The following is a 15,038-nucleotide window of genomic DNA, read 5'->3' as shown; positions in this document are numbered from 1 at the left end:
TGATAGCAAGATAAGTACTCTTGCTGCACAGAGATCCAGGGTTTAACATGACATGCTTCTGCTAGAAACAGTGGAATAAAGGAGCTTTTGTTGTTGCCTTGCTTTCTTCTAGGTATGTTCTTCATGGCCAGAGAAGTTAGTACAATGGCCAGTTGATGGGCGTCTTAGGAAATGCTCTGTGAGTCTGTATCATCATGGTCCCCAAACCTGCATCTTAAGAACTGAAGAACTTGGCAGTAACTACAAGGCAGCAAGAGACAAAAACTCACAGTACACTCTCAGATCCCAGGCATCATTCCTAATGTTTTGCTAGGTTTTGCATATTACAGCCCTTGAGGGGAGGCAGTAATTTGGATTCCTTTTAGAGATGAGGAGAGTGAAAGTTACAGGATGCTGTCCCGGCTTCAGTGGAACTAGTAAAAGAGTGATTCTCTCTCACAAAGTAGCTTCAGCATTTACACTTAATAACTCACTACACTGCATCCAGCAACAATCTTCAGCCCTATGCTCAAGAACATTTTCCTTCATCTTCATGTTTAAAGTACCTCTCCCATTTGCCACCAAACAGCCTCTTAGACCTCATCTCCCATTCTTCCATTCAGATGGAAACCTCAGCTCTCTGATGTGCCTTTCGGGTGCCAATTCCCTGATCGTATCTACCCAGCTTTCTCTTACTCAGTGTCCTCACTACCCTGGTTCCACGCATTATCTTACCAGCCCTGTTGAGAGTTCTCAGTGACAAATGCCATACAGTGACAAATGTGGCACTCAGGACAGACAGCAGTGATGTCACAGCTAGAAGCCAGAGGACTCTTCTCTGCTTGAATAATTTAGAGCAGTTCTGGGGCCTGTTTAGAGTGGTCCTGTTGATGGAGATAAACCCATTCTCATCACTAGATGAAGGTTCTGATAAGATCCAGTCATTCAACAGATGAGTTTACTTGCAGATCCACTGCTAGCCTAGCTTAATCAGGTATATAGCATAATAGGATTTTAGGAAAAAATGCCTGAGTTCAAATAGGAGGAGTTAACAGATGAAATAGAAGAGCACAGCTGGAGGACTTTCTGGAAAGATTGCACTCCCCAACATACAATTTTTTTAAATGGAGAAGGAATTGGGGTTAAAAACTGTGAACAGAGGACTGGAGATGTAGTTTCATTTGATAGAGTGCTTGCCTAACATGCATGAAGCCTGGAACTTTACCCTCAGTATCACATACAGTGGGTGTGATGGCGCTCACCTATCATTCCTGTACTCAGGAGGGACAGAGAATCAAGAGCTTCAGAGAGTCAAGGTCATTCTCGCCTACTCAGAGAGTTCAAAGCTAGCACAGCTACCCATGACTCTCCTTCTCAAAACAAACAAACCAACAAATAACAAAACATGGTGAAGAGCTAGGTTTTAAAGTAGGAGAGATTACTGCAGACAATCACATATATATAGTGTAAATTACTTAAATCCTTGCATATATCAATCTGTGTATGTTGAGTATGGACCTGCACACTGTGACTATACAGCATATAAGTATACATTTACTATATATGGATTTGTGTGCATATATCCTGCTGTTGTGCGCATATATTTACACATATGCATTGTGACTGATACTCAGAGTTTCATCAAAGAAAATCCACACTTTCCCTAACATTCTCTGTCTAGCATGATGCTTCTTATACACAAAGTTTTCAGGTTTCACATAAGTTTTCAAGCAAATACTCCTCCACGCAGATGCTATGTACACACCTCTGAAACTTCTGAATGAGGAAACAGAATCATAGGTGTTCATTATATAAGGAAGCCAGACTCTTTCTGTGAGGTTCAACTTGACTGTCAGTTTGATAGGATTTAGAAGCCAGCCTCTGAGCGTGTCTATAAGAGAGCCTCGAGATTAGACAAACTGAAGGGCAAAGATTATAGGCAGCATCATCCCATGGGTGGGTTTCTAAATTCAGTAAAAAGAAAAAAAAAAAAAAAAAGCAAACGGAGTAGCAGCATTCCTCTCTCCCTGCTTCCAGACTGCAGATCTATGCAGACAGCAACCTCAAGCTCTGACCACCACGCCCTCCTCCCACCATGGACATAACTTGAAATTGCAAGCCAAAAGAACCCCTCCCTTCCTCTAGTTGCTCTTGTCAGTGTACATTGTCCCAGAAGTGAAAATGAGCAATAATTCTACTTCTTGAGAATTTTATCTGAGAAACCCACAAATTATTCCTATGTCAAAAAAACGGCCTTGCCTACATCCTACTCCAACTGCAAGCTAAGTCCGGAGACCAGTTAGGGACCTTTGACTGCTGTAATATTTAATTATCTGAGTATACACTATCTCCTTTCTGTGTGATTAGAGGTACTATACCATCACAATAAAAAAAATTAACAAATAAGTTTTTCAGGCAAATGAAATGATCTATCTGCTAGATGTTTCCCCTGTGTAACAGTGTGCAAAATATTCTCTGCTGTGTGCTTTTGAGAACAATATTTTATGAATAGTCCATAAAATTCAAGCCTGTGATACAAGATTACTCCACCTGCTATCAAAAGTAGCTCCCATTTTACATGGGGAAATATATGTGTGTGCTGGAGGCTGAGCTCTCAGCTCTAGAGAGAGGCTAGCGCTGCAGAACAATGCACAGCAAATGATCACAAGTTAGGAAGAAACTTGAAAGTCACAACACCCACATCCCGAGAGAGAGAGAGAGAGAGAGAGAGAGAGAGAGAGAGAGAGAGAGGACCCTCTAATCCAGAACAGACAACAAGCCCCAATTAAATGCCAAATCATGCCCGCATTTCCTCCTCTCTTAAAGAAAGAGACTTTCAGCCTTTCCATGATTTGCTTATTTTCAGAAACAAAGGAGAAGGAGTTGTAGAGATTGGAGCAGCAGACAAAGGGCCCCAAACTCCCACCTTCTATTCAACAAAGCGAAGTGGGAAAAGAAAACTATTATTCAACCAATAAGCAGGTATTGTTTTCTTAAGTGAGTGTGCAGAGAACCCCGGAGATGGCGCCTTGTGGCTTCCTCAGCTGGAACCCTGCCCCCTCACCACCTCTTCCGAGTCTTGTCCAAATGCATCTGCCTGTCCGACCCTCTCCACGTGGCCCTGTGCTCCCCACAGCTGTCACTCTCCAAATTCACAGAGATGAACTCAATGTCTGAAAGCTGGAAGACCGCTGATTGCCACAGGGATGACAGGGAGATGACAGGCGTCTCGGGTTGCTGTTTTCTACTTTGCTGTTCCAGGGCACGGCAACTCACTTGGTGGACATAACAGGCAATCTGGCCTCCATGCAGACATACAGATGGTTGTTCGGAGCTGAGAGGGGCCGGCCATCAGGAAACTCAATCCAGCTCTTTCATTACGGGAGACAGTCTCCCCACTGCCTGCGGACCACACGGTCTCGACTGTGTTTTACAAACACCGATGCTTACAAATCCTAACACCCACAGCACTGCTCATTTTTAAAAGGGGCGTTATGAACAAGAATGAAATACTGCCCGGGTGTGCAGCTGGACTACAGGGAAGGACTTAGGAATCGTGAAGCACATAGGTATTCCTGCTGAGCCTGGCTTTGCCCTAGCACATGTGTTATTTCTGATTATTCATTTCTGTTCTCTGCATTTGAGTCACCTCTAACTAGAAACGGTCTCAGGTCCCTTTCAACGATGGCAGGAAAGCAGAACATCAACCTTGTTACTTCAGTGCCATTGATGGGACTTGGAATTTGTAGCTGCTCACTGTCAGAAGCTGAAGCATGGTCCCTGTCCCCAGGGAGCTCAAATGAGGCTTTATTATTATTGCTCCCATTGTTGTCATCTGAGCCTTAAGTCTAAGCTTGGATTTCTAAAAAGATAAAGAGAACTTAAAGCATGTTTTCTAAAGTACTAATTTATTGGAGGATTCAATCAGCATGTATAAAAAATTCTAGAAAACACACACACAAAAAAAAAGCAAAACAAACTCAAAGTCCTAAACCTAACCTGGCTAGCTAAACAAGAGTAGTGCCTGAAATATTGCGTTCAGGATAAGTCTGACAAGCTTTGAAAACTGACAGGCTGACTCTTCCAGAACCTTCCCTATAGGAATAAGACTGGGAATATATCCAAGGCAACAGTGCAGGGAATGAAGTGGGAAGTTTCAAAGCGAGAGAACCCCAGTAAGCTTTTGAGAACCAGATTTGGAGAAGAGCAAAAATGAAAATCCAAAGAGGCAGTGAATGAGACAAAGAGAACACTAATCTCCCAGTGATGAGAAGACCCACAAGTTTCACCCAGCAGCCTTGGCCTCTTGGGACCTGAGAACCTGAAGATGAATTGCCTTGAGAACACCTACAGAGGAAACAGAGGACCTTACTCAACCTGCCAGAAGTATGAGGGAGGGTCCACTTCCTAAGACCCTGGAGAAAGGCAGTGTGATGCTGTGAAGAGTATCTGAATGGAAGGCAAACTTTGGGGGACATCCTCCAGGCTTGTGATCCCTGGGGGTGAAACTACAGAGGAGGAGGTAGCCTGGGAAGAGAGGTCCATTTTGATTATCTGACAAAGAGAGGCCAAGAAGATGGTCCAGTATGGTTTGGGCAAGTCAATTTCTCCAATATGTTTTCCAGTTATAGGTTTAAGAGAGTTGCTATTGGGGCTGGAGAGATGGATAGCTCAGCGGTTAATAGCATTAGCTGCTCTTCCAGAGGACCCTGGTTCAATTCCCAGCACCCACATATCCACATGGCAGCTCACAACTCTCTGGTGTTTAACTCAAATTCCAATGGATCTGACTTCCTTACACAGATATATAAACACCATATATATATATATATATATATATATATATATATATATATATATCTCAAACACCAAAATATCTATAAAAATAAATAAATTTTTAAAACAAGAGTGTTGCCATGGACACATGCACTCTGCCAATGCAGACATCCCTTTGTCTGGCTGACTGTGCTCCCAGAGTTTACATGGTCAGGTGCTAACTCATAATGCCTAAGGATGTTAGTGACCCCGAAGACCCTTTAAGGAAAGAGATAAAGGATGGGGAATGGTTCTATCGGGAAAGAGAAACAGAATGATTTGCAAGAGTGAGGATTTGAGTTCAGTTCTCAGTATCCACGTTAAAAAAAAAAAGGCTAGGATGGTAGTACATAGTTATAACATAGTTATAATCCAGGCCCAGGAGGATCTATGGGGTCTCCATGGTCAGCCAGTTTAGCCTACTCTGTCAGCCAGAAACCCTGCCTCAAAACAAGATGACCGACACCTGAGGGACAATGCCTGAGGTTGCCCTCTGTTTTCTACATACATGCACCTGCTCACACATGCACACACACACACAAACACACACACCATCACACATGAAGTCAGAGGTAAAGCAAAATGAGTTGTGTAGCATACAGCTGAATCCATTATGGCTGCAATCAGAGGACAATCAGAGGGCAACAATCAGATGTAGACTCCCAGGGGAAGACTTGGGAAGACACAGGGTGGGCAATATTAGAAGCCAAGGAGACCTGCCCCAAAGCAGCTCTGCCGTGCTGGATACTGGACTTCCGGCTTCTAGAATTATGAGAAAAATCAATGTTCATTGTTTCTGCCCAAATTGTAGCCCTTCCTAACAGAACTGAAGCTTTACTCCCAAGCCAGCCACGCATCACTCGCTTGCTCTGGCTTGCTAGCCCCCTACCTCCCAACCCTGCCCCTCCCCAAGCACAGCGCTAGCCACATGTGAAAATGAGCCTATGGAGGCCAAGGATGATCCCAGGATCAGAGCAAATGAGGGGAGCTGAAAGACGGCCGGAAGACCGTGTTAGCTCCCCAGGGGCGGCTGTGCGGTGTGTCATCTGTATTTGACACGAGGCTAGACCTCACAAAACAAAGCTCTGAAGATTGAGGCCAAACACCCAAAATTTATAAAAAATGTTCTTTATGTTTCAAATATGCAGCCAAGAGCTGCCTTACTGAGAGGGCAGAGACCTCACCTCCGCAGCTCAGCATGTGTCACTTCATCTCCTTTTGTCCTCTAAAATGTGAAAGCTACTCCCTGGCCTCTGCTGGCTCTGAACTTAGCTTAACAAACAACACAAAACATGACTGCTTGTGACGGGTAATCACTCCTTGTTGATGGGTAAAAACAACTTGTTCTGGTTTAGTTCTCAGTTTCTGGTTCAAGAAAAAAGAAAAAAACAAAGTATATATATATATATATATATATATATATTTTTAAAACTCAGAATAAATAATGTAAGGCAGTATGCAAAATAAACGACTCGGGGTAGGATGCTGTCTTATTTGTATCTGTGACCAACATTTTTGCTGACTTTAATTCTTTTATTTCTTTATTTATTTTTAAATTTATTCACTTTACATCCAGATCGTCGCTCCCTCCCTCCTCTCCTCCCAGCCCCACCCTCCTTCCTTCTTCCCCATCCCCCTCCTCTATTCCTCTGACTCTCAATTCTTTAATTCTTTAAGTCAGAAGCGACTTTTAACTAGTTCTGTTGGTCCTCAAGTAAAGGAAGCAGGGACTGCATCTGACATGGACCCTCTTGCCAGCATTTTGACAACTTTTCCCCAGTGGGCGGGACTGCCTTGCCAGGCCACAGGGAAGAGGACTCACTTGACCCAGAAGTGACTTGATGAGCTGGGGTGGATAGGAGAGGGGGCAAAATATGAAAGGAGGAAGGGGAGAAGAAGGGAGGAAGAGTGTGACTGGGAGGGGAGGAGGGGCGGGGCTACAACCAGAATGTAAAGTGAATTTTTGAAAAATAAATAAAAGTAATGAAAATAAATAAATGCTTTAAATAAAATAAAATAAATTTCTCACAGAATTAGCAAATATTAAAAATTCACTTTCTAAATAAGTAAATAAATGTAATAAAAATTACAACTGAAAGTGCTGTGACCCACTGAGCTGGCAGCGTGACTTTGCTACTTTGGTCTTATAAATCCATAAATCATGACCCCCCCCCCATATCCAGTCATTCAAACCACAAAGATAAGTGTCTATGTAAACTCTCCCCATACAATTTTATTTTTATTTTAGTCACCTAAATGGTGTTTGAAATTCAGAAGAGGGAAATTAGAGTTGGACACTAGTAATTTTCTCCAAAGATTAATTCCACAAATTTTTGTTACAGTAAAATCATAGTTTTATATTAAATTTAATCTACAAGTGTAATTTGTGATGTAGGAAAATTACAAATTATTATCCTCATTTATTGGTTGCTCTTCATAATATATTCCTTGTTTTCATATAATGATTTATGACCACATTGTGACAGATTTTTGTATAATGTCTGGCTACTGAAGGAGTAATAGTGATATCTTCATTATTTCCTATGCAGACCAAAAAACAAAAAAACCACTCAATTTTATAAACCTCAGTATCGATTTTTGCATATTTTATTTTATTTTTTATGTTTCCCCCCTCATTTCTTTGGCATCATATAGAAAGGGCACAGCTTAACTAATTTTTATTCTCAAATAGTAAAAAAAAAAAAAAAAAAACGAGAACTCAGTGATGAACGGATGTACCCACAGTTCTCCTGGGGTTGCCACGTGTACGTGATATGCATGCCCGCACCAACACGCGTGCACATGAACTGCACACAGATACCATGCCCAGAGACAGACGGACATGTGGAAATTTTAGAACCCGGAGTCTCGGGTCTTTTAAAGCTCTACCCGAACGGAAGCGCAGTGCTGCAGAGCACACCCTTGTCCTGCAATTGGAGAAGCGTTCTTTCACGGACAGGCTTTACCAAGTTCCCGGCTAATTTGTTGTTTCTAGCCCTGAGCCCTCGAACCTTTAGAACAGACCTGTTATCCTCACCCCTTTCTCGATGATAACGAAAAACAACAAATGGATGGAGGGCGCCCGGGCGTGGTATCTAACCCCAACGGCATGCCACCTGCAGGTACTGTTGTGTGTGTGTGCTTTTTCCACATGTGCAATTGTATGTAATATTTTCAACGCTCCTGTGAGTCATGCTTTGCAACTTTCTCATTTTATTGCTTAAAATGCCTCGTGAAATCTGAGCAGCAGCGACCAGGTCCCGTGCTGGTGGTTGGGTTAGGAAGCTCTCAGGTTCTCATGCTCTTCTCCGAACGCTGAGTTTGGCATACAAAAGTTCCAGAACTTAGATGACAGATTATTGTTTTAAAACAACAACAGCAAAACGTGTTCCAGACTATTTGAAAACTATTTCATTAAATGTGTTACATTAAACATCTTTAAAAAAAAAAAAAGAATTTGTCAAGAGGGGGAGCTAGTTAGCTAATTGATTAAAGATTGGGGCTCAAAGTTTGCAGGCTGAAGAGACTTTCCGAGGTCAAGGGAAGCCCAGGACTGTACTCTCACACCCCCTTCCCTGACAAGCCTTCACAGGTCTCTCCGGCCTCACCCAGGAAGCCCAGCATAGAAGCCCATTACAGTCTGACAACAAAACGGAAGTGGATTTTAGCCACGCAGTTCACAGAAGCTGAGCCACCAAAATGGAAAATAACGGTTGCTGAGCTCCAGCTCTTGCAGCTTCTAGAGGCTCAAGAGCATAAAGGGGAAAGAGCCAGGCTGCGGGTCTGCTTTGAGAAAGGCGCTTCCGCTGCGTAGCCTGCAGAAGCAGGTTCCTAACACCTCTCCGGGCAGCTCTGCACCTCGCTCCTGCCAACGTGTGCTAGCTCATGAGATGGTCCGTGAGTCAAACACATCCGGGCTGTGGTGAGAGGTGGGCATTGCAAAACCCTTCCTCTGCTTCAGACTTGCTTGAATCTCCCACCATTCCTTAAACCAGCCAAGCGCCCCACATCCACCCACTTCTGCTCAAGCTATTATCTTGGAACCAAGACCAAACAAAGTTGCTGTTGTGATTTTTTTTTATTTGTTTGTTTGTTTTTTATCATTTTCTCCCTTAGTTAGAAAATCAGTTCCCACCCACACTCACACCTGTGTAAGGCTGCTCTGAGACACAGCCTGGGCCCAGCCAAGCCCAGACGCTTGAGTAAACACCCCCGAAAGGGAACCCGTAGCCTGTGTGCATGCATGTTTGTGACTGTCCTATTTGTTTCTATGAAACATTAACAGAATACACTAATGACTTAAGAATACGTATGTGTGCTCTCACCCTCTGGGACCGTTAAAGAATGCCATGTCATTAATAGGAGGCACATGAGATTGGAATTCTGGGGGATCAGCTCTTATTCATGCATATAAATATGTGTGCATTTATAGACACACTTGATATACTGAATTTTATGGTTTATAAAACAATTTCAATGCATTTTTCTCATTTGATTTAGGGAAAAGAATAAAATAGAACAGCCATCCACCCACCACATGGCTTCCTTCACACAAAATGGTCTCAACATGCAGGATGGGACATGGCACTGTGTGTGTGTGTGTGTGTGTGTGTGTGTGTGCTTATGTGTGCATATGTGTGCACACACGCTCACGGTCATGTAATTTGGTTTTGCACCATTTAAATCAAAGGTCAAGAGTCCAAACCAACCCGATGAGAGAGCCTTGTTCGATGATGTGCATCTGTGATCTCAACATTGAAAAGGTTGAGGCAGGGGATTGTTATAAAGCTAAGACTAGGTCTGGTTTACATGGTAGGCAGGCCAAGGCCAGCCAAGGCATCATCGAAAAACTCCACATAAAAGCTTGGGGGGGAGATGTAAAACCTGGCCTTGCCACTTGGCACATTCCTTAATCTCTTTGTGTCTCTGAAACAAGTGGTACAAGTTTCATCTTAGAGGAATTCTTGTAGATTGAGACAAGGCCGAGACAGTAGCCACCACCTATAGGTGTTAAATGTGTTACACACACATATCATATTAAGCATACATGTCTGTTTAATGTAATCGCAGTATGTATAAAGGACTCTAGGGTAAATATGCATTGTTTGCAGTCCCCAAGGCCTTTGGACTGGGCCCTCCAATCCCACAAAGAGGCATTTTCTGGCACTGTTGTACCATGGGATGGCTGGTAGAAATGAGTGTGCACGGTGTATGGACGGTCCTGTTCTGAGTGGTCATGACATAGCTCTGAATCTGTGGTCTCAGCAATGAGGTTCGTTACACAAGTGTGTAGGCAACATTTCCACCGGACAGGAATAGCATGTTCGCAGGCAAACACGAGACACAGGGAGCAACGGTGAGGCGCTTGCCGGGCTCAGAGGGCTTTCAACCTGTGTGTAGAGTGTGGGAGCATTCAGGGGACCTGGCGAAGCTGGACGGAGGGGCCTCGACTAGTTGCTATTTTTATGTGTTTGCCCTTGGGCTGTGGCAGCTGCAGGCACAGAGGTCTACTCTAAATTCAAATATTCAAGTTCAAGCATTTAGCAAAGCTACTGCCGGAATCCTCACCTGTACAGGGTAATTTGCCACATCCTGCTTCCTAAGAGGGCTGGTGATGTTCAGAAATGCCAGAGGCCACAAACTACACATGATGGCACCACGTTCATCTCTATGCCTAGATCTGTTCTTACTTTCAATTCCCCTCTTACCTTTTTCTTTCTGCTTCATCAACATCAGCACACACACCCTTTACCTATGCCCTCTGTCTGTCCTGTCACCATCAACCCCCTTCTTTCACCTTTTTCTTTCTGACCTTTCCTCACTAATCACACAACCCCAAAGTAAGCCAAAAGTCTTTACATCTTTCCTGTGATGGTTTTCACCATGCAGTTCAATAGGAAATGTGGTTGGGTCATCTTCTCCTTCCTTCTTTTCTTTCTTTCTTCCTTCCTTTCTCCCTCCCTCCTTCCTTCCCTCCTTTCTTTCTTTCTTTCTTTCTTTCTTTCTTTTTTCTTCTCTTTTTTTTTCTGAGAAAAAAATTCTTATATACCCCAGGCTGGCTGTCAATGCAACAATAACCTTGAACTTCTCACCTTTCTGTCTCCACAAACAATATGCTAACATTGGAAACTTACATGACTATCTATGCCCAGTTTCTGCAGTGCTGGGGACCTAACACAGAACATTGTATATGCTAGGCAAACACTCTCTGAGTTACACCTCCAGCCCTAAAAGGATCATCCTAACACACAAACTAGATTTCAAAGACTTGATGCCACCTCTGGTTGATCTTCAAGCTGCTTGGGGCTTGAGACATTGGTGGACAGAATCCTTAGGAATATCCGGTCTAGAGTAAGTTGGCTCAGGTTCATGTGCCTTCTGCAAAGATGTACGTTCATGATTATTCCATGTTCAGGTTTAGAAATAGAAAGTAATGAAAGCCTGGCCCTCTCAAACCAGCTTGAATCATCCTCTATTGGAACTTGCTAAGCAGCCAAGAAAATAAGCAAGAATGCCTTGAGCCTTCTTGAAGCTGAGCTCTCTCCCTCTGGCCCTCCTGTTTTCTGCCCTTCTTCTCATGAGTGTCAATCTGATGCCATCTGTAACACATGAACTTCCTAAAACCTCACAGAGGCCTCCCATGGAACCGGCCTTGCTGGCTGCCTTGGTGTAGCCTATACATGCTAGGCAATCATGCTATCAAATAAAGAGAGGAGCTCCTGTTAGGATGAGAGGCCACTTGGGAACATAATAAAAGCAATATGGCTACACCAATGTTTTCCATGCAGAAGTCACAGCATACCAGGAAGCTGAGAAGATCCTGGTATCATCTGCACTAGTGGCAGTCCCACAGAGGAGTATAAAATTATACGTATTTTCATTAAACTTTTGTGTTAAAAAGCACCTAACTGAGTTTTCCTCTGGGATCCTCATACAACATTCAGCTTATCTGGATAACAAATGAATCAGCATGCCCTGTCCAGTGTCGTCAGGACCTTTACTTGCTGCTTCTGACTGGATTTTCCCAGTGACTGCATAAACAGAAACCAGACTAAGGTTGGTTTCAAAATATCAGTGAACCTTTCCAGGTAGAAGAAACTTCAAGTTCACTATAAAGACAGATTACAAAAGCTTTTTGAATGGTCACCAGAAAAGTGTGCCTAACAAGTTTTACTCCTAAGGCTGAACATACACAACATTACCGTTTGTTTAGAAGAGGCCCAGGGTTTTATGGAAAGGAACATCACCCACTGCTTCTCACCTCCCTGAACTCAGCCTAATTGGCACAAGGATGATGGACTGAACTGTTTGAAGGTGCCAGATAATCTGTTATGGGTGGCAACCCTGAGAACCATCTGGGAAGTAGGTAAATCTTACAGAGGAGATAACAAAGGCTTCCCGAAAGTGGACAGCTTCACAAAGGTGTGCACAGAAGAAATGGATGCGTTGAAGTTTGCTTCCAAGACTCCAGCTAGGGCTCGCTTCTTTATCTCCGTAAGGAATAAAGCTGCTTTCAACAATAATGGTGGTGTCCTCTCCAAGAGGTACTGGAGACAGTGTATAGAAACCCATAGTCAGATGCCCAGCACATTGAAGTGACCAGGAAAGGGTGGCCATTGCACATTTCTTTTGAATTCAGGAAAATTTCACTGAAATATTCCACTCAGCCAAGTGGATTAGCCTGGCTTGGTATATGATTCTGAGAAATGACTGAAGCCCTGATGGTCTACACTCAAGAAACTACAAACTCGGGAACCAGAGCAGAACTCTCAGGGTCTGCAGTGTAGAACTAAACCACCGCAGGAGCACTCCCAGCTCCCCTTAGAGTTGACAGGCTCATTTGTAAGTGTGCCCCGTGACCCTCCAGGGTGTGAAGGAACCACCGAGCTCTCCAGAAGCCTGAGCCCTTGCAGCCGAGCCCCCTGGTGAAGATCCAGAGGCAGACCATGTTGTTGGTGTCCAGGAAACTAAAACACGGTCCCATAAGAAACACAGACCTCCAGATGCAGTCAGCTCTTTTCTTTAATTCTGCCTAAGTACTGAAGGGAACCCAGAAAGAAACTGTCAGTGTAAGTAATACAAACCCAGAACCCATGCTTGGAAAGCCTGCTTCCTTGGCCATTGCCGAGCCCGTAAGCCTTTGTTTAGGTGTGCCACTTACTATGTGGGTACTGATTAGTTTACATTTTCTTCCTTTTGTCTTTGACTCATAATTACTCTATGGAAAATACAATTTTAGAAAATGCAACATTAACTAAATAGAACTGACGTAACAGTAATGAACCCACTCAAGATGGGCTTTGCTATTTGCTCAATGATGCTTCAGCATCTGAATTAGATTGAACAATGTCCTTGGCCTCTGGGAGCATTTAAGGAAGCCAAAATCCAGAAACACATGCGCTGTTCCTGCTCAGATGCCAACACTCAGCCCTGCTTCCTAACTTTCCTTTTTCAGTTCCACCCAACCCCTAGGAATGATGTCCCCAAAGACAAAGGGTATAGTTTTTTTTCCACAAGTCATTCTTGTGTGAAGTGCTAACTAAGCTGCATGAAAGTCACACAGGAGCTGTCTCCCTCAAGCAGCTCTCCAGAAGCCAGTCTCAGGGGGAGAGAACCTGATAGGTTGCTGCAGGCACCACAAGGTGGCAGGGGAACATTAAGGGCAGCTTCTGCTGCTCTACTGTGTGAAGGACTGTCTGACAAACATTCCAATCCACAGCAGTTGGCTTCAAAAGCCCATTCTCTCCCTGTTTGTTCGGATATCCAGGGTGTTCACTGGTTGCAAAGACAGTGATGTAAACCTGACTAGTCCATGAGGAATTTGATTACAGTCTCAGTCCCTCCAGAGCTCTGCAGGCACCAGAGTCCACATCCAAGATCATGCCACTTGGTTCTACAGATGTGACCCAAAGCCAAATCAATGAATCCTGGGAAGGGCCTGTGGGCTCACCTCTGGCTTCATGCTGGCCTTCCTTATGCACAGCAGGCAAGCTGCCGAAGGAGGTTTCTGTAGGAACTGTACAGGGCACAGCCCCACTCCCATAGTGAACAGGAATTTACTTTTAATAAGTGACTTCCATTCTTCTTCTGTCAGCTCTAGCTCTTCCTACCTTATGCAAATTATGTGGTCTCTCTGTTCTTCACTTTATCCTTACAGAATTTGTTACAATCACTATTTCATAAGATTTTTGTTAAGTGCAAACAGAATTAAGGCTGTAAAGTTATTTTTTTTAACTGGAAAGCCCCCGAAATTGGATTTCAGCAGAGTAACAAAAGTAGATTTTTGCCACTTACCAAGAATTCATCTAACAGAAATGAACGTAGCTGACAGCTGCATAGAATTTACACCATACCTTATGTTTTGGCACACGGCACTATATTTAGCCTTCCTGAGAAGTATTCATTAAGTATGTTCGGTATTATTATTCTTAACTACAATGTGAACATCAAACCCTTTCAGATAACAGGTGGAAGCAAATTTTACCCTTTCTTGTTGTTTTCAGCTTAATAATTGTGTGTGTGACAATGGTGATCAGGGGAAGCTTAGTCACAGAGACTTTTGTATATTCCAATTTTGCTGGAATAAAGAATATAAGAATGAAAAAAACATCGGTAAGCAAGGGAATCCTGACAAGTATCTATATACAGCTCACCAGAGCAATACAATAAGCCAAGTTCCATGACACTTATGGTCACCAAAGAACAAATAAAAATAAGTCAGTGGTCCAAGCTGGCCCCTACACAAGGAGGGTTTTCTCAGGATGTCCATGGGGCTCCATGTTGGAGAATTAAGAGAAGGCGTCTGTCACACATATGGACTTCATGTGACTTTGAAATGGAGCAATACCTCCAGCTCAGCTTGATGGCACTGATGTTTCAAAAACAGTTAGCCTCTTTATCAAGAAAGTACCTCAACCCTTTTTTATAAGCATGTAACAAACCAAAAGTGACAGAAGCCATTCACAAATTGAAAAAAAAAAAAAGGCTTCCTGGACAAATTTAGAAACCAAAGGCATTCAAACTGTTAACTACTACTCTACTGTCAGCCTACTATCATTTCCCATTCTGGCCATTCAGCATGAGTTTCCCCATGACCTCAGAGTGCCCTTCATTTATCATTTGTTTTGTATCTAAAATGTCCAAGACTGTTGTGAGCATTATGGATAAATTATCTAGAAAACAATATGAGCACAATCTACATAACTAACAGCTCAGTCTGGCTGACTGTGCCCTGACAGTTGTAG

This window comes from Meriones unguiculatus, chromosome 1, assembly GCF_030254825.1.
Source record: "Meriones unguiculatus strain TT.TT164.6M chromosome 1, Bangor_MerUng_6.1, whole genome shotgun sequence".
NCBI classification, from domain to species: domain Eukaryota; kingdom Metazoa; phylum Chordata; class Mammalia; order Rodentia; family Muridae; genus Meriones; species Meriones unguiculatus.
This window is presented reverse-complemented; position numbering follows the sequence as displayed.